The 18,294-nt window shown below is 43.6% G+C and overlaps 1 protein-coding gene across 1 annotated transcript in view; it reads left to right on the top strand.

The window, feature by feature from the left end:
- PITPNC1 (phosphatidylinositol transfer protein cytoplasmic 1) overlaps window positions 1-18,294 on the top strand; it is a 251,646-nt gene that overhangs the window by 1,004 nt on the left and 232,348 nt on the right. The window lies entirely within an intron of this gene.

Raw genomic sequence — 18,294 nt, 5'->3', positions numbered from 1 at the left:
TCCCCCTCCGCCCCGCTGCTCGGGTTCCATCCCCCAGATCCCCCGAAGCTGCAAGCTCCATCGTTCAGGAAATGATGACTCAGTGAGGCTTATTCAGGCCCCGGCTTCCCTCTCTTCCCCCTCGCCTCCCTACCTTTTTGGTGATTTCACAATTGCTTAGCGCCTGTCCAGGGACATCAAGGAAGCGTGAAGCCAGTCAGGGAAATTTTAAACTTACTCGTGTGTTTTGGTGTGCCACACCAAAGGAACGGGCGAGCCAAACCGTATTTATATTTAATTAGCATTTAACCTATTAGATGTGTCATTTGAGCCACTCCCTTGTGGAAGGGGCTAGGTGCTTTGGGAAAGACAAGGATATTTAATCGGTAAAGTGGCTGTGCTCCCGAGGGGCAGGCTTCATCTGTCATATGGAACAAGTGTTCAGGCAAGACCCAAGTACAGTCCAAGGCAAGATCAAAGTAGCTCCGAGTTGACAAAACATGTATCCCAAGAACACTGACTACCAAAGAGAGAGGTCAGTCCCCACAGGAATGATGCTTGGAGCGATCCTGCCTAGTGGCATTTGAGGAGAGAACATTGGAGTAGAGTCTTGAAGGATGGGATCCATGTGGACAGGCAGAATTTTGAGGGTGCATTTCAAGGTATAAATCAAGGGGAGGGAGTAGCACACAGCTGTGGGGGTGGGGAGACAGATGAGCGAACCTGGTTAACTGGAGTATTTCTAGAAAAGGTTGAGATGTTCCCGCCTCGGGCAGCTGAAGCTGGAGCAGATCTGCCTGGAGGTGTGAGTGCTTCTTCATCTCTTCCTGATGACTTTATGGGTAGGAGTTTGGAAGTTAGGGGCAATGTTGGTACTGTGAGAAATAACCCGAAATGCAGATAATGAAAATAATCAGTTCTAGAATCTTAACTCCCTGCAAACTTTTTAAAAATGTTTATTTGTTTTTGAGAGAGAGCGAGCGAGCGCCGGAGCCAGTGCACATGCGGGAGAGGGACGGAAAGAGAGGGAGACACAGAATCCCAAGCAGGCTCCAGGCTCCCAGCTGTCAGCACAGAGCCTGATGTGGGGCCTGAACCCACAAACTAAGAGATGGTGACTTGAGTCGAAATTGGACGCTCAACAGACTGAAACACCCAGGCACCCCCCCAAATCTTTTAATTCTCTTTATTCTGGTTGGTTTTCTTCTCAGGCTTTCCTGAACGCCCAGACACAGCTCTTATCCCGCTTACTTATTTATGGTGCTGAAATACCCAGCACTTCAGGGTGAAGTAATCATATTTGAATGGTACAGGCGGAGGCCCTTTCTTAATTGGCAAATGAAATCAGGCTCCGCTTGCAATATAATGTGTCATTATAATTTACTTAATGTATATAATTCATTCTGGCTAGCATATGATTCAGTTACTATAAAAGTTCTATTTTGAAGTTAGCTTTCTACTTGGTTAGAGGACAGTTTTTAGATTGATAGAGATCTCACACTGATAGGATTCAGATTTTTCCAGGCCAGATGATGGGCGAGGAAACCAGGCCCAGCTGGTCAGAGGTTAGATCCCTGGAGTCTGACCGGTAGTAAACTCGGTCTCCCACATGCTGTGTCCTGCTTTCCTTAACCGGGAAGGAATTTAACAGTTATCTTTAAAGAAGCCAGTTATATCAACTTAGGTAGACTCTCTGAAGCCCAACTTTTGCTTCACCACTTCATTTGCTTTGGGCCTGATTCAGTCTACACAGTACTTCGGGAATTTGTTTCTAACCAGCATAGTTAATTAGCGGTGCCCGTATTTTTGAAAATGAGGCAGAGCCCCTGATTTCGGGAAGTAGGCTAGAGAACCGAACCAACACTGTGCCCATGCTCCTTCCCTGGCCTTGTTATCCCCGAAAATTAACTCCCAGCGGAACTAGTGTGCAATTATCCACATTTTGCAGTTAAGTAAACGGAGTCAGGAAGGTTAAGTAATGTGCGCCGGGTCACACAGCTAGTTAATTGCCAAGCCACAACCAGAGCTGTTCTTTTTCTTTGTGCTGCCCTTTGCCCGTCCCTGGTGTTGAGTGCAGAAAAAGGAAAAAAACCAAAAAACTTTTCTTGAAAATCAATAAAGTTGGCACTATCAACTAAATGAAAAATCAAAGATCTTTTGAATTGTTGTAGAGGGTATTGGATTCTACTATGTCTCTAAACCTTATTTTAACTCATAAAACGTTCCCTCGTTCCAGGAAAGAGGAAAAGCATTGAGAGATAAAGAAAATAAAATCAAACCACAGTCTAGATCAGAGTGTTGGTGTTTTGTTTTTTTAGATCATTTTGGATTAAAGGATTTTAAGAGATAATGTCACATGCGTTACTCTTATTTTATTATTTTTTAATTAAAAAAATCTTTAATGTTTATTTATTTTTGAGAGAGAGACAGAGCATGAGGTGGAGAAGAGTAGAGAGAGAGGGAGACACAGAATCTGAAGCAGCTTCAGGCTCCCAGATGTCAGCACGTAGCGCTCAAACCCACGGACCATGAGATCATGACCTAAGTCAAAGTCGGATGCTTAACCAATTGAGCCACCCAGGCAGGTGTCCCAAATTAAAAAATCTTTAATGTTTATTTTTGAGAAAGAGAGAGAGCAAGCATGAGTGGAGACAGGGCAGAAATGGGCAGAGACCCAGAATCTGAAGCAGGCTCCAGGCTCTGAGCTGTCAGCACAGAGCCCGAAACAGGGCTCGAACCCACGAGCTGTGAGATCATGACCTGAGCCTGATCCTTGACCGGTTGAGCCACCCAGGTGCCCCTCATGGGTTAATTTTAATAGAAGGCTTCACTGGAATAGTTTTCTCATTTATGTTCAGTGCTGTCTCTGGATATATATGCCCATCCACTGGAAAGTTCTAAACAGGAAAGGTTCCTGAGGGCTGATAGTTGGCTTTAAAGAGACCGTTGTCGTTGTCTTCATTTGGAACATTTGGTGATGTAGAGTCTTTAATTTTAGGCTTAGAAGGGCTACTAGAGATCTTCTGTAGTTGAGCCTTTCATTCCGTGGAGGACTCCAGTTGTAGAAGGCCTATCTCATAGCTAAGGTCAGGGTCTGGGCCAGAACCCGGGTCTTCTGATTTCTGGTGCACAGCTGTTTTACTGTTGGGAGCTTCCTTGTTGGAAGGAAATATTACCCCTAAGCCCATGTACAGAGGCAGGGACGCTAGAGCAGTTGAGGCAGTCTCTAGTTGAAGGTGGGTTGAAGATGCTTGACCTTGCATCTACTTAGGGGACATTTAGTCAGCTGACCAGAAGGATGGCCAGGGGACTCTATTTGAGGCTGATACTGTATAACACGCCTACTGTTTTTCCTTAGATTTCCTTAGATTGCGTATTTATTTGAGATGGCTTTGGGATGTGTGGCTCAGCGGAGAATATGGCAGAGTTCAAGGCCCCTTCCCCACAAGCTTCTCTTTCCTTGGTGCTGCCAGCACCCAAAGGCCACCTTCCCTGGACTCCTTGCAGTGGTTTGGAGGTCACCCTTCCCTGACAGGATCTTCCCCGTAAGATCAGCGTCTTTAAGGGCGAAGCACATCCTAATATTATCTAAGGCAGGACCCCTTTTGTTTTCATTGCTTGCTCTGGTGTTTTAACAGTTCCTCTTCTGACTGCATTAACATTAATGTGAGCACTTTAAGGGATTTATTTGTGGTCCTTAGGGATTTGTTGCACAATGAAAGATAGAAACACTCCCCTCCCCTCCAAGAAGAGAAGAAAGAGAAAGAAAGGAAAGAAAAACAACTTTTTAAGTACAGACTATTATTTTGTACTTTGCCCTGGCCAGGAGCCATTGCACTTTATCCAGGCTCCCCTGGGTCCTGGGAGAATTTTCTTGCGCACATTTCTGAGAACAGATTTGGGATTGGGGTGTGCCGGCTCTGGAATGACCTAAATGGAGATTCCAAAATGCCCAATAATGCGACTTAAGTCTGTGTTAAATGATTTTCATGAAATGCATCTGCAGATATTGGAGCAGAAATTCTTTAAGGGAAGAGAGTTTAAGTTTGATATTGGCATTGATATTTTTTGTACAAAGCGATAACCCTGAATATAAAGAGCAAAGACTCCTTGAATTAATCTCACCTCCTCCCGGGGTTCCTCAAACATAATTTTGAAAAGGTTTTTAAGAACAAGTGCTATTTTTAAAAAATGTTTTTTTAAACATTTTTATTTATTTCTAGGAGAGAGAGAGAGACAGCGTGAGCAGGGGAGGGTCAGAGAGAGAGGGAGTCACAGACTCTGAAATAGGCTCCAGGCTCTGAGCTGGCAGTCAGCACAGAGCCCGACGCGGGGCTCAAACCCACGAACCGCGAGATCATGACCTAAGCGAAAGTCGGACGCTTAACCGACTAAGCCACCCAGGCGCCCCGAACAAGTGCTGTTTTGACTTTTATTATTTTTTTCCCCCCTGACTCTTAAGCCTAGTTGGGAGGGACCAAGGTCAAGGTCATGAGTCTGGTTTCTGGGTCATCTTGGTGGCTTCTCTTCCCTGTTCCACAGTCAGAACCGCCGTGGTTTGCCAGCTCAGGCTGCCCAGCTACCTTGCAAAGAAAAGTCCCTCGCTGATTGGGCGGGGCACCTGGGCGGGTTCATGGTTGAGTGCAAACCTTTCACCACTAATGGAACCGACAACAAGGAGCAGATGCTGTCCTCCTGGCTGGTCAGTGAAATTGACTTCCCCTGTGCTTTGGGAGCGAGTGTCTGCCACGGGGAAACAGATGCTGGGGCTTGGGAAGAAAAAAAAAAAAAGACATGATTGTTAACAAAACCTTAGTTAAAAGCAGGTGGTAATTAACTTTTGCTTTTCATTACAAAAGGATCGAGTGAGTCCCTAAGGCTTTTGAAAATCTACTTAAAAAACCCTGTGTCTGATTAAATGAGTAATACTGATACTCAAAGAAAAGCACATCATTCCAGAAAAGCTCTTGTTTCAGGTGAATGGAGAATACTATTTTTTTTAGCAGTTTTAAGAAAATTAATGTATTTTCAACACTCAGTCTCTTTAAGGTCCTCCCCTCGCCTCCCCAACCCTTTGCCCCAGAATGGCAATTAGGAAAGTGCGTGTAGGGGTAAAAGGGTTCACAAAGTTCTTCTTTTCTTTTTAATATAAAAGTGTGTGCACAGTGACAGGCAGTAAATGTGTTTTTCAGGGGCAGTGATTACTGGAAAAGCACGTCAAGGTTCGTTGCTTTAGCCTCCTGAGTGAGGCCGTAGGTGACCCCGCTGTGGTCTGTGTGGGCTTTGGCCTTCTTTCTGTAGCCTGGAGGTTTATATGGTCAAGTAACTTGGGAAACTTTTTTGGAAACTAGCTAACACTTCTGCCCCTGTTTGGAGAAAAAGACAGATATAGAAATCAGCTGATTTGTAGCAAGGAGTCAGGAAGGTTTTATATATCTTTCGTAAATTCAGCCCACTGGGAGAGGAAAAAGAGAATTTCAGATTGTAGATTGCCAGCCGCCCGCCCGCCCTGTCGCACGCTGGCAGTCGGGAATTTTGTGGTATTCCCAAGTGGAGGTTTCTTACTTTTTTTTTTTTGGTAGGCTTCATGGCAGAGGAAGTGCAAGTGTGTTACAGATATAAAAACTGGACGGACGCCTGGGTGGCTCAGTGGGTTGAGCGTCTGATTTTTTTTTAAATTTTTTAATGTTTTATTTATTTCTGAGAGAGAGAGAGAGAGAGACAGCATGAACAGGGAGGGTCAGAGAGAGAGGGAGACACAGAATCTGAAACAGGCTCCAGGCTCTGAGCTGGCAGTCAGCACAGAGCCCGACGCGGGGCTCGAACCCACGAACCGCGAGATCAGGACCTGAGCTGAAGTCAGACGCTCAACCGGCTGAGCCACCCAGGCGCCCCTGAGCGTCCGATTCTTGATTTGGGCTCAGGTCATGATCTCACGGCTTGCAAGATCTAGCCCCTGTTGGGCTCTGCGCTGACGGTGCAGAGCCTGCTTGGGATTCTCGCTCTCTCCCTCCCTCTCTTTCCCTCCCCTCTTCCTGCTCTTTCTCTCTTTCGGTCTCACAAAATAAACAGGTAAACATTTTTTAAAAACTACTTGAAAGTTGACAGCAAGCTTGTGGGTTTCTAAGTGGAAGGAAGCGTCACCTCTTTAGAGATGTCTTTTTCCAAGCACTCCATCTAAAATAGCTTTCTCCTATTATTATCTCTGTATTTATTTGTTTACTTTCGGAGCATTTATCGTAATCTGTGCTTATATGTTTGTTTACTTGTTTGGCATTCATTTCCATCATCTTTTCGGCCTGAAATCCACATGGGAAGATACTGACAACATAGTTTAACTTTTCTTCCATACTATGTCTTTGACACCCCGTGTGTATTTTCTACTTGCAGCACGTTTCAGTTCCCACCAGGCACTTAGCACTGCTCAAGGGCCACGGGTGGCTGGTGGCTGCCATACGGGACAGGGGACCTCTAATACTTAAACCTCGGGTCCAGCACATAGTAAATGCTTATTAAACCAATGGGAAGAAGCAGGGATAAACAGGAGCCTTTCAGGAAAGCTGATGCCAATTGTCTTCCTTCACATTGTTTAAATTTTTTTCACTTAGGTTTTATACCACCTGAAAAGTTTGCAAGCTAGAGATTCTTTTATATTAAAAACATCTTCATTGTAAAATTCCTCAGTCATACCCACCCCCCAAGCTTGAGGCCATTCCTTCCTGGGAGTTAATGTAATCATCTTGCTTCCCTCCTAACTTCTGGAAGAGTGTATTCAGTTTCTATTACTCTGTAACAAATTTTCACAAACTCAGTGGCTGGAAACAATACCCATTTATTACTCCACAGCCTCTGTAGGCTAGAAGTCTGGGGATTGGATGGCTGGATTCTCTATTCAGGGTCCCTCAAAGTTGCAATTAAGGTGTACAGCAGGCTGTATTTCCTCTTCAAAGCTTGTGTGGTTATTGACAGAATGCAGTTCCTCATGCTTGTAGGACCAAGATCTACCCTCCCCGTGCCCCTCCCCCTGCACTCCCCCTCCCTCGCCTTTTTTTGCCAGCCATGAGCTAGGGGCCAGCTCCTAGAGGCTACCTGCTATTTCCTGCGATGTGGCCCTCTCCTCAACATGGCAGTTTGTCCCTTCAAGTGCAAGAGGAGAGCATCTGCTGTGACTTTGAATGTCTCTGTTGTGTTATCTCTGACCTTCAGACTCTTTTTCAAAAAGTCTGTCCTGATTAGGTCAGGCCCACCCACATTCAAGGGGGAAGGAATTAACAGATAAACAGGGTGTGCACACCAGGGAGCAGGAATCTTGGGGGGCCTTTCTGCCTACCATCGGGAGAAGAGCTGGACTGAGTTTCTGTTGAAGGAGAGGAGAAGTAGTTATTTCTTGCATCTAACTAGATGTTCTGGGTAGCGTGAAAGTGTTCCTATCACAGATATTTATTGGACTCTAACTGTGTGTCAGGTGCTAGGCTAGGTGCTAGGGATGGAGCAGCAAACAAGGCAGACATGATTCCTGTCCTAAGACTTCCGGTCCAGAGGCTACTAGAGAAGTTTCGCTGCCATTTTAAAATAGATTATGATGGTGCTTGCAGAACTCTGTATAACTAGGTTAAAAACCATTGAGTAGGAATATAAAATACATCTCAATAAAACATTTTTAAAAAAGTTTTTTTAATGTTTATTTATTTTTGAGAGAGACAGAGTGTGAGTGCAGGAGGGGCAGAGAGAGAGGGAGACACAGAATTCGAAGGAGGATCCGGGCTCTGAGCTGTCCGTACAGAGCCCGATGAGGGGCTGTAACTCACAAACCGTGAGATCATGACCTGAGCCAAAGTTGGACGCTTAACCCACTGAGCCACCCAGGCGTCCCTCAATAAAACTGGCTTTAAAAAAAATTGAGGGGGCTACAGTTTTTTTCCCCCCTCAGCAGAATAGACGTGTGTGTTTAGAGAGAGAGCCACTGACAGAAGGAGCTGAATTTGAATTATCAGTATACTGAAAAGTTGAGGTCCCTGTCCTCAGGGAGATGGCTCTAGTTACCCTGAATTTAGATAGCTTTCCGAAGGAGGTTGTTCCCTCCTGCAGCAGTGTGGGCAGAAAATCTGCTGGATTTGGACCAGAAGGACCGCAATTTAGGTCAGAATTTGATACTTAGAGGAAAGAAGGAGTCCAGCTTGAATAGCTGCCTTAAGGCCAACTGCAGGCTACTGGGGAACCTTCACTGACGATTTCACAGTCCCCAGGAGTACGCCCCCATCCCATCCCAAGGGGACAGAGGCTGGTGGCCATCATGGATGGAACAGTACCTGGGGACTTTCTGGTGATGGCTCCAAGTGCATTTCTCTGTCCCCCCCCTTTTTTTTTTTTACTCCCCCCCCCCATTTTATTTAGTTTGAGAGAGAGTGAGCACACATAAGTGCCTGTCAGTCTCAGGCAGGCTCCATGCTCAGTGCAGAGCCCAATGTGGGGCTCGATCCCACGACTCTGGGATCATGACCTGAGCCAAAATCAAGAACCTGATGCTCAATCACCTGAGCCACCCAGGCGCCTCTTATTTCACTGCTTTCTATGTACATTGAATGGGAGGTACCGTGTTAGCCGAATGAATCCTAGAAAACACATTCTGGAGGAGATGGTTCTACATGGGGGTTGAATCTTCTGCCTTACTCATCTCAGACAGATGTCCTGAAGACTTCCCATCACTGGTTTTATCACAAAGGAGGCTTACTGACTATTTAAAATCTGTCTGGGGTGCCTTGCTGGCTCTGTTGGTGGAGCATACGGCTCTTGATCTCAAGAGTTGTGAGTTAGAGCCCCACGTTGGGTGTGGAGATTACTTAAAAATAAATCTTAAAATCAAAACAAAAATCTGTCTCAACAATCCCTGTCTAAGATGGCAAGACCGTATCATGCTAGTCTGGGCAAATCTCCCAGGATGCCCCACTGCATAGGGCAGAAGGTCTTGGCCATGACTTCACCTGTGTCACAGGAAGGAGTCTAGCACACCGAACCCCCCCGCCCCCCACCACTTTCTGGCAGACTGCCTGAACTCACCAAGAGTTTTGACATCAAGTATTAAAGTGACTCATTCTTTCATTTCCCAGCCCGCCGACAAAAGGGGTCTGCTCTTCAAACTCCTTTTCAGACTTTAGTGGAAGTCGACTCATAATCTAAACAAGCAGCTAAGTTCTTGGTCCAGTTTTTCTAATGACTGCACTTCCTGTATGTCTCTCTTTGTGCTCCTTGTAAATTTCAAGACCTTCTAGATTCTTCTTGTTCCTGAGCAAAGAAAAAAAACCTCATCCTTTACTTTCTTTGGATTATATCTGACAATCTTTAGGGTGTTGTTTCTTTCCCAGGATGAATCACCTAGAGAAGTAAGATTGGTCCAACAAATGTAATTTGATGACAGCTTATAATAATGTTGTTTAAGCACTTAATCTAAGCAGCTAATCTCCAAAGACTGGTCCCCGCCCCATGTCATCCACACATACACACCCCCCATTGAAGTCACATTATATTTGCTGTATGAAGGCCGGATCCAGGTGTTTCTAAGCACGAATTGGTGTAGTTTTACACCCAAAATAACTAATCTCTGTATTTATTTGGAAGAAAATTTAAGAGTGCCTGGGTGGCTCAGTCGGTGGAACGTACAACTAGATCTGGGGTTGTGAGTTTGATCCCCACATTGGGTGTAGAGGTTACTTAAAAATAAAATCTTAAAAAAAAAGTTACCAACTGGGGAACGAGAAGTCCCCATTAACTTGGATATAATTAAGTTGTTGAAAACCTCATATTCCTTGGATCTTATTTGCTGGATTGTTCATATTCCTCAGAGTGCTCCCATATTTTATAGTTTCAACTGTCATAGTGGGATTTATTTATTGGTTTTGTTTTTTGTCCTCTGTGTATGTGTGTGTGGTTGGGGGGATTTATTTATTGTTAAAATAGCAAAGGTTCACTTATCACTCTATCTGGCAAAAATGTTTCCAACTTGCGTAGACAGTTTATAGGGACAGTGATATCTGCTTATCTGAGCTATCTCTATCTTTGTGTCTTACATAAATTGTGGAAGTTCCTTGCCCTGCCTCTCTTGATCACAGCATCCAGAACCTAGGCAGGTATCCTGTGTCACGAGGTCTTGGCTGACTGTGGCCTCATAGTAACCTTGCTTTTATGTACATAATAAAATAGCGCTGTATGCCTCAACATTGCATCCCATGAAAAATTCTTTCGGGAAAGTGTTTTAAAATTTGGCTTCTGTTTTTATGGCTTGGACTGATAGCAGTCACGTTGTGCATGCAAAGAGAGACATTACGCATTTGATGAGTGCCTTTTGGGTTTACTTAGTCTTCATAATGGTTCTATGAGTTAGATATTATCCTCCCACTTTCCAGGTGGATCATGGGTACTTGCACGGCTGGTCAGTGGTGGACCTATAGCCACACCCGGGCTGATCAGAGGGCAAAACCCAAGCAAGCTCTTTGATCTACTCAGCTCTGCCTTCCCTACAATCTGAAAGCTGGAAAGAATGATGGAAGGTGATCCAGTTTCATCTCTTTCTCTCTCTCTCTNGCCAAAATCAAGAACCTGATGCTCAATCACCTGAGCCACCCAGGCGCCTCTTATTTCACTGCTTTCTATGCACATTGAATGGGAGGTACCGTGTTAGCCGAATGAATCCTAGAAAACACATTCTGGAGGAGATGGTTCTACATGGGGGTTGAATCTTCTGCCTTACTCATCTCAGACAGATGTCCTGAAGACTTCCCATCACTGGTTTTATCACAAAGGAGGCTTACTGACTATTTAAAATCTGTCTGGGGTGCCTTGCTGGCTCTGTTGGTGGAGCATACGGCTCTTGATCTCAAGAGTTGTGAGTTAGAGCCCCACGTTGGGTGTGGAGATTACTTAAAAATAAATCTTAAAATCAAAACAAAAATCTGTCTCAACAATCCCTAAGATGGCAAGACCGTATCATGCTAGTCTGGGCAAATCTCCCAGGATGCCCCACTGCATAGGGCAGAAGGTCTTGGCCATGACTTCACCTGTGTCACAGGAAGGAGTCTAGCACACCGAACCCCCCCGCCCCCCACCACTTTCTGGCAGACTGCCTGAACTCACCAAGAGTTTTGACATCAAGTATTAAAGTGACTCATTCTTTCATTTCCCAGCCCTCCGACAAAAGGGGTCTGCTCTTCAAACTCCTTTTCAGACTTTAGTGGAAGTCGACTCATAATCTAAACAAGCAGCTAAGTTCTTGGTCCAGTTTTTCTAATGACTGCACTTCCTGTATGTCTCTCTTTGTGCTCCTTGTAAATTTCAAGACCTTCTAGATTCTTCTTGTTCCTGAGCAAAGAAAAAAAACCTCATCCTTTACTTTCTTTGGATTATATCTGACAATCTTTAGGGTGTTGTTTCTTTCCCAGGATGAATCACCTAGAGAAGTAAGATTGGTCCAACAAATGTAATTTGATGACAGCTTATAATAATGTTGTTTAAGCACTTAATCTAAGCAGCTAATCTCCAAAGACTGGTCCCCGCCCCATGTCATCCACACATACACACCCCCCATTGAAGTCACATTATATTTGCTGTATGAAGGCCGGATCCAGGTGTTTCTAAGCACGAATTGGTGTAGTTTTACACCCAAAATAACTAATCTCTGTATTTACTTGGAAGAAAATTTAAGAGTGCCTGGGTGGCTCAGTCGGTGGAACATACAACTAGATCTGGGGTTGTGAGTTTGATCCCCACATTGGGTGTAGAGGTTACTTAAAAATAAAATCTTAAAAAAAAAGTTACCAACTGGGGAACGAGAAGTCCCCATTAACTTGGATATAATTAAGTTGTTGAAAACCTCACATTCCTTGGATCTTATTTGCTGGATTGTTCATATTCCTCAGAGTGCTCCCATATTTTATAGTTTCAACTGTCATAGTGGGATTTATTTATTGGTTTTGTTTTTTGTCCTCTGTGTATGTGTGTGTGGTTGGGGGGATTTATTTATTGTTAAAATAGCAAAGGTTCACTTATCACTCTATCTGGCAAAAATGTTTCCAACTTGCGTAGACAGTTTATAGGGACAGTGATATCTGCTTATCTGAGCTATCTCTATCTTTGTGTCTTACATAAATTGTGGAAGTTCCTTGCCCTGCCTCTCTTGATCACAGCATCCAGAACCTAGGCAGGTATCCTGTGTCACGAGGTCTTGGCTGACTGTGGCCTCATAGTAACCTTGCTTTTATGTACATAATAAAATAGCGTTGTATGCCTCAACATTGCATCCCATGAAAAATTCTTTCGGGAAAGTGTTTTAAAATTTGGCTTCTGTTTTTATGGCTTGGACTGATAGCAGTCACGTTGTGCATGCAAAGAGAGACATTACGCATTTGATGAGTGCCTTTTGGGTTTACTTAGTCTTCATAATGGTTCTATGAGTTAGATATTATCCTCCCACTTTCCAGGTGGATCATGGGTACTTGCACGGCTGGTCAGTGGTGGACCTATAGCCACACCCGGGCTGATCAGAGGGCAAAACCCAAGCAAGCTCTTTGATCTACTCAGCTCTGAAAGCTGAGTACAATCTGAAAGCTGGAAAGAATGATGGAAGGTGATCCAGTTTCATCTCTTTCTCTCTCTCTCTCTCTCTCTCTCTCTCTCTGCCACACACACACACACACACACACACACACACACCTTCAACATTGAAGAACTTGTTCAGGATTATCAAAGGATAGGACTGGAGGGAGGTAGTTCTTCCAATCCAGTTATGCTGAGAGGGGGTCCATACGTTCCATTGAATGATCCGTTTTGCCCAAGTATTAAACAAAGTCACATTCCTCTGTTTAACTTTGCTAAATGAATCATGTTCTTTTGAAAACACCCTTTGTAGTTCATGCTTTAAAAAGAGAACCACCCCTACACTTTTGGAAATTACTCCTTTTAATTGCTGTAAAAACCTTTGGCTTTCACAGACATCAGCAGCTGGGACGTTTGCTGATGAGAATGGGTGACTTTGTCAAAATTAGTTTCAGGAGATAATGACGAGAACAGACAAGCGACACCATGTTTGGGGCAAATTTAGTTGAAAACTTAAAAGACTCTTCACAGGCGGGTAAGTAAGTAAGATTTCAGGAGGGTATGAGAGTGATCAAAACGTACTATTCCAAGTTGTGTATTTACCCTTCCTGCTGTGTTAGCTGCTCCTCGGAAACTTCCGGCTCCCCTTAACTAGTCCTGCCTCCAGAGGCAGTTTATGACCCACACTCACCAAGTAATATTGTTTTTTTTTTTTGTTCTTTTTGAGTCACACCGCATACAGACTCAGATTTTATAGCTTGATAATTATTTCAAAAATGGAGCTGTCAAATTTTTTTTCCTAAATTAACTATCCTCAAGAGACATTTACCATTATCAAAAATGTTAAACACAGTGTAAAAACCCGAACAAACCTGCCCCTACCAAGTGTCACAGTGGCAATTCAGAGCTGTTTTGCTCCATGTCAGCACTGTTGAAGTGAACAGGTACATAATCTTAAACAAACTATTTGAGGGGTACCTGGGTGGCTCAGTCAGTTAAGTGACTGACTGCAGCTCAGGGCATGATCTCATAGCTCATGGGTTCGAGCCCCGCTTTGGGCTTTGTGCTGACAGCTTGGAGCTTGGAGCCTGCTTTGGATTCTGTGTCTCCCTCTCTCTCTGTTTACCCCCCCTGCTTACCCTCGGTCTCTCTCTCCTTCAAAAATAAATAAACATTAAACAAATTTTTTAAACGAACTATTTGAAGGGGACCACGCATAGTTGGATTCACACATTCTGGTCAGTTTTTTTAAATAATAATGTTTAAAAACTGTAGTAAACTACCTATAATGCAAAATTTGGCATCTTAACCATTTTTGAAGTGTTGGGTTCAGTGGCATTGAGGACATTTGTGTTGTTGGGCAGCTGGCACCACCATCCGGCCACTGAACTCTCTGTGTCTTGCAAAACTGAAACTCTCTACCCAATAAGGAAGAAGTACCCACGCCACCTTCCTGCACCACCTGACAATCAGCATTTTCTGCTTTCTTTCCATATACGTTTACTACTGTAGGTGTCTGGTCAGTTTGTTTATTTTAAAAAATTGTTTTTAATGTTTATTTTTGAGAGAGAGAGAGTGAGAGAGACAGAGTTTCGGGGGTGGGGGGGTAGAGAGAGAGGGAGACACAGAATCTGAAGCAGGTGCCAGGCTCTTAGCTGTCAGCATAGAGCCCCACACAGGGCTCGAACTCATGAACTGCAAGATCGTGCCCTGAGCCAAAAGTAAGATTACCCAACCGAGCCACTCAGGTGCCCCTGTTTGTTTGTTTCTTAAAGCATTGCTTATATTACTTTATCATTAAACTCATACACTGTTTCCCAAAACAAACCTTATAAAACTTAATGGGATTTGACATGACGAAATAGAATTTTTTCCTGAATTTTGCCTTCTTCCAAGGAAGAAAAATGACAAAACGGGTTCCTATCCATACTTTGAGTGGCATTAATGACTCAGTTAGTGACCTCTACCTTTGTAGCAACAGCTAAAGTGCTTGGCAACTTAAATTCAGGAGTACTACTATATTGTCATTTAACAGAAAAAGGGCATTTTGTTCAGAATCCTTACTAAGGCAGGAAAAAGTACTGGTGCATTTTGGAAGCATTTCAAACAAACAGGATTGGCACTGATAAATGTTCTTCTGTTATAGCAGAAGACAGAGTATTTTATTAATGATAATGCTTTATTCCTGTTCCAGGTGGAAATAGACATTAATTGGACCCTTTTTCTGAATAAAGAAGTACAGTGGCTTTTTAAAAAATTTTGTAAATGTTTAATGCAGGAGAAAAAAATAATATGTCAGTATGATGGCTTATTAAGAAATTAACTTTCGGGGGCGCCTGGCTGGCTCTCTTGATAGAGCCTGTGACTCTTGATCTTGGGGTCGTAGGCTGGAGTCCCACCTTACGTGGAGAGATTACTGAAAAAGACAACTCTTAAGAAAATAAAATTACCTTTGTAACATTTTCATTCATGTTAATTCTCTTAGTGATGTCTGCAGACAGTTTCCAACCCTCTAGCCAACAACTTGGATTTTGTTAGGTTTTATGAGATGGTAGTCCCTCCATGTTCAAGGACTTGTCTTGCAATATCCAAGCAGGGAGTGGGATGTAATGAGATGCCGGTCCTCAGTTTCCATCCAGTCTCAGAAGCACTTTCCAATGTGCCTACACAGCTTACAGGCATATTTAGCCTCTAATGCACCTGATAATACAAAGCCACAGAAGACAACATTCTTGTTAAACTAGCAATTAGCAATTAAACAAAATAGAGAACATTCTGGATAGATGTTTGAGAAAGTTAATTTGTAACCACCTACTTGTCTTGACAGGTAGTTGGGAAGACAGGGGTTATCAGTAACTACCTGAGCCCTGGGCATGGCCTGTGACATAGGAGGTTCCCATGGTCAGTGCCTCCATTGGAAACATTCTGCTCAGTGTGTCCTCCTCAAAAGTAACAATGATGCTGGTGTCCACGAAGAGCGAATGTGACCCTGGATATCACCTCACACGGACCATCACTGGGGAATATTTCAGCTTCCATGAAAGTGTTGCAGTGGATAAAGGTGGTTTTCTTCCTTCTTAGCAAGTGCTGTGAAAATAGTCCTTTTGCTCAGTGAGACAGGTTTAAAGATGTGAAATGTAGTTTTTTAATCCTCCCCTCGCAAAGTGCGAAGAGTTTGATAACTAGAATTGCATTTAATCATCGGGGTACGGATTGTACCGTGCGTGCTGGAGACCCAAACCCTGTTCTGTTGAAGGCCATGATGGATGCTCATTTTTTTTTTTTTTACTATTACGTTTTCACTGCTCATAAAGAGGCAGTGTGTCCAAAATGAAAAAACCTTTAGATTCAGGATTTAATAGCTCACCTCTTTCGGATCGTGGTTGACAGAAACTTGGACACAGCTGAGTGTAATTATGTTTTTCAGCAGCATGACTTATGGTGCTGCAGAGAGGGGTGCACTTAGAGATTTCTTGCCAAGATCCGGCTGAAAAGGAGCTTGGTGGTGGTGGTGGTTGTGTTTTGTTTTGTTTTTTAAATAGTAATTAGGCTATTAGTTGTCCAAATGGAATAATCCCCTTAAGCCTTTTCAAGAAAAACATTTTCAAAAGGGTCAGGTGTATTTAAAATTAGTCATTATTTACATAGGTGCTCAGCCTTTTATCCATGTTTCTCTAGGAGTTGTTTCTTTTTTAAAAAGACGTTGGTTGAGGGCGCCTAGGTGGCTCAGTCGGTTAAGGGTCCGACTTCGGCTCGGGTTACAACTCACAGTTCATGGGTTCAAGCCTTGTGTTGGGTTCTGTGCTGACAGCTCAAAGCCTGGAGCCTGTTTCGGATTCTGTGTCTCCCTCTCTCTCTCTCTGCTCCTCCCCGACTCATGCTCTGTTTCTCTCTCTCAAAAATAAATAAACATCAAAAAAAATATTTAAAGATGCTGGTTATGTGGGTTAGAAACCACCTTATTTTTTCAGTACTGGTTCTTAGGTCAAAAGCAGCCTAGTGCTGGACATCCAAGAAGCTATATTGGAGCTTGATCTGTTTTTCATCAGCTGAATGGGTCCTTTCAGGGTTCTGGCCTTCACACAGTCTCTTCCGTGGACCTGGAGAAGGAACCGCCCAAGGGCCTTATTGGCCTGTTGTGGAGGGAAGTTGAGAGGTGAAAAAGTAAAAAGAGGCAGGGGGTTTGGGAGGGAAAGTGGTGGCCAGGGCTAATGGACTGTGGTTTGGGGCTGAAGTCCAGGCCTATATTGCCGATCCCTGGGCTCAGGATCTGCCCCAGGATGGAACCTGCTCACCCTGAAGCGGGCTCTACTGTGTCACCACTCCCTCCCCCCCACCCCCATCCTCCCTCTGGCTAGCCTTTTGGGTGTGTCACATCTTTTTAAGCTAGGTGATCAGCTTGCTTTCTGCTTTTGTTGGATCTTTTTGAATTGCAAATGAGCCCCACCTTACAATGTTCACGTTTTTTTAAGTCCTGGAAATTTGCTCCACCTTGCACACGGAGTTATCATCCCTGAAAAAAAGGCATAATTACTTTCAAACGGGATCTTCCTTTCATTTTTCTCCACCCATTCCTTTAATTGAACACCTTTGCGTTTTATCTCCTTGAGCCCAAAGGTCTGTCGCTGTTTTCGGGGTTTCTGGTTTAGGGCAGTGCAGGGTATAGAGGAGCATGAACAAGAATTTAGAACAAGCTGGGTCCTTCCTGGGTGATAGCCATGAATTGATATAGGAAGATTCTCGGAATTTCCTGTGCCTCTGTTTCCCCAACTGGTAAATGCCTCTCTTTTTTACTTCTATCAGGGACTGATCACAGGAGGTAGGGAGTTTCCTTGGCAAATGTTAAGGGCTGATGATCGTCCATCTCTGGGTGCCACATGAATCCCTGAGTTATGCAGGAAATGATATTGCCTCGCTTTCTAAATACCTTAATATTAGGGGACCATCTAGTGCAGTAGCCATTTTGGAGCCTACTTTCCACATGGTCCATGGGAAGGAATCCTAAGGTATCCATTGGATCTGAGTTTGCCCAGTGGAAATGTTATGTCATAGTAACACATGTCTAAGGATTAGTTTATTTCCAAGCATGCAGGGCTATAAATTGCTTCTTAAGATTTTACTCTCCAGCACCACGATGTTTATGTTGCTATGGTGGTGTGTCTCTTGCTTGAGTGTCAGGATCGCCATTGAAAATAGATAGGCCAAAATAACAGCTTAACAGGTGGTTGTGCTTTGTGATGTTTCTAAAACCATTTTGTGAAGAGGTCCAGCACCAGTAAGTCATACAACCCTGCCCTTTACTGCATTTTCTATCTTAGCCATGCTTTTTTTGTTTTTAAACGCATTCCTCCCGTTTCTGTTTTAAATGTAGATTTTCCTTCTCTTTTCAGCAGTGCCATGCCAATTCCCTATAGTAACACAAGGGAAGATTTCAGCTCATTTTATATAGTGGTGGATGTCCTTTCCTTATTTGTGTAACTGGAGCCCTCCTTCTAAAAATAACCCTTCTTTTCTTAACGTGATTCTTTTTATAGCTGACACACTCTTTATTTAAATGGAAGACCTCTTTTTAATGTGCCATTTATATACACGCACGTATGTATTATATTTCGTATCCATAAATACCCATTATGTATCTGTTTCCTTGTGAGGTGTAATACTTAGCTTGGTAGTAGGAGTAGTTTCCAATGACCTATCATTGAAGAATTCACCCGCTATTAAATGATCTTT

This window comes from Crocuta crocuta, unplaced genomic scaffold, assembly GCF_008692635.1.
Source record: "Crocuta crocuta isolate KB4526 unplaced genomic scaffold, BGI_CrCroc_1.0 scaffold288, whole genome shotgun sequence".
Taxonomy (NCBI): domain Eukaryota; kingdom Metazoa; phylum Chordata; class Mammalia; order Carnivora; family Hyaenidae; genus Crocuta; species Crocuta crocuta.
Note: the sequence above shows the minus strand (reverse complement) of the source record. Positions and strands in the feature narration are given on the sequence as shown.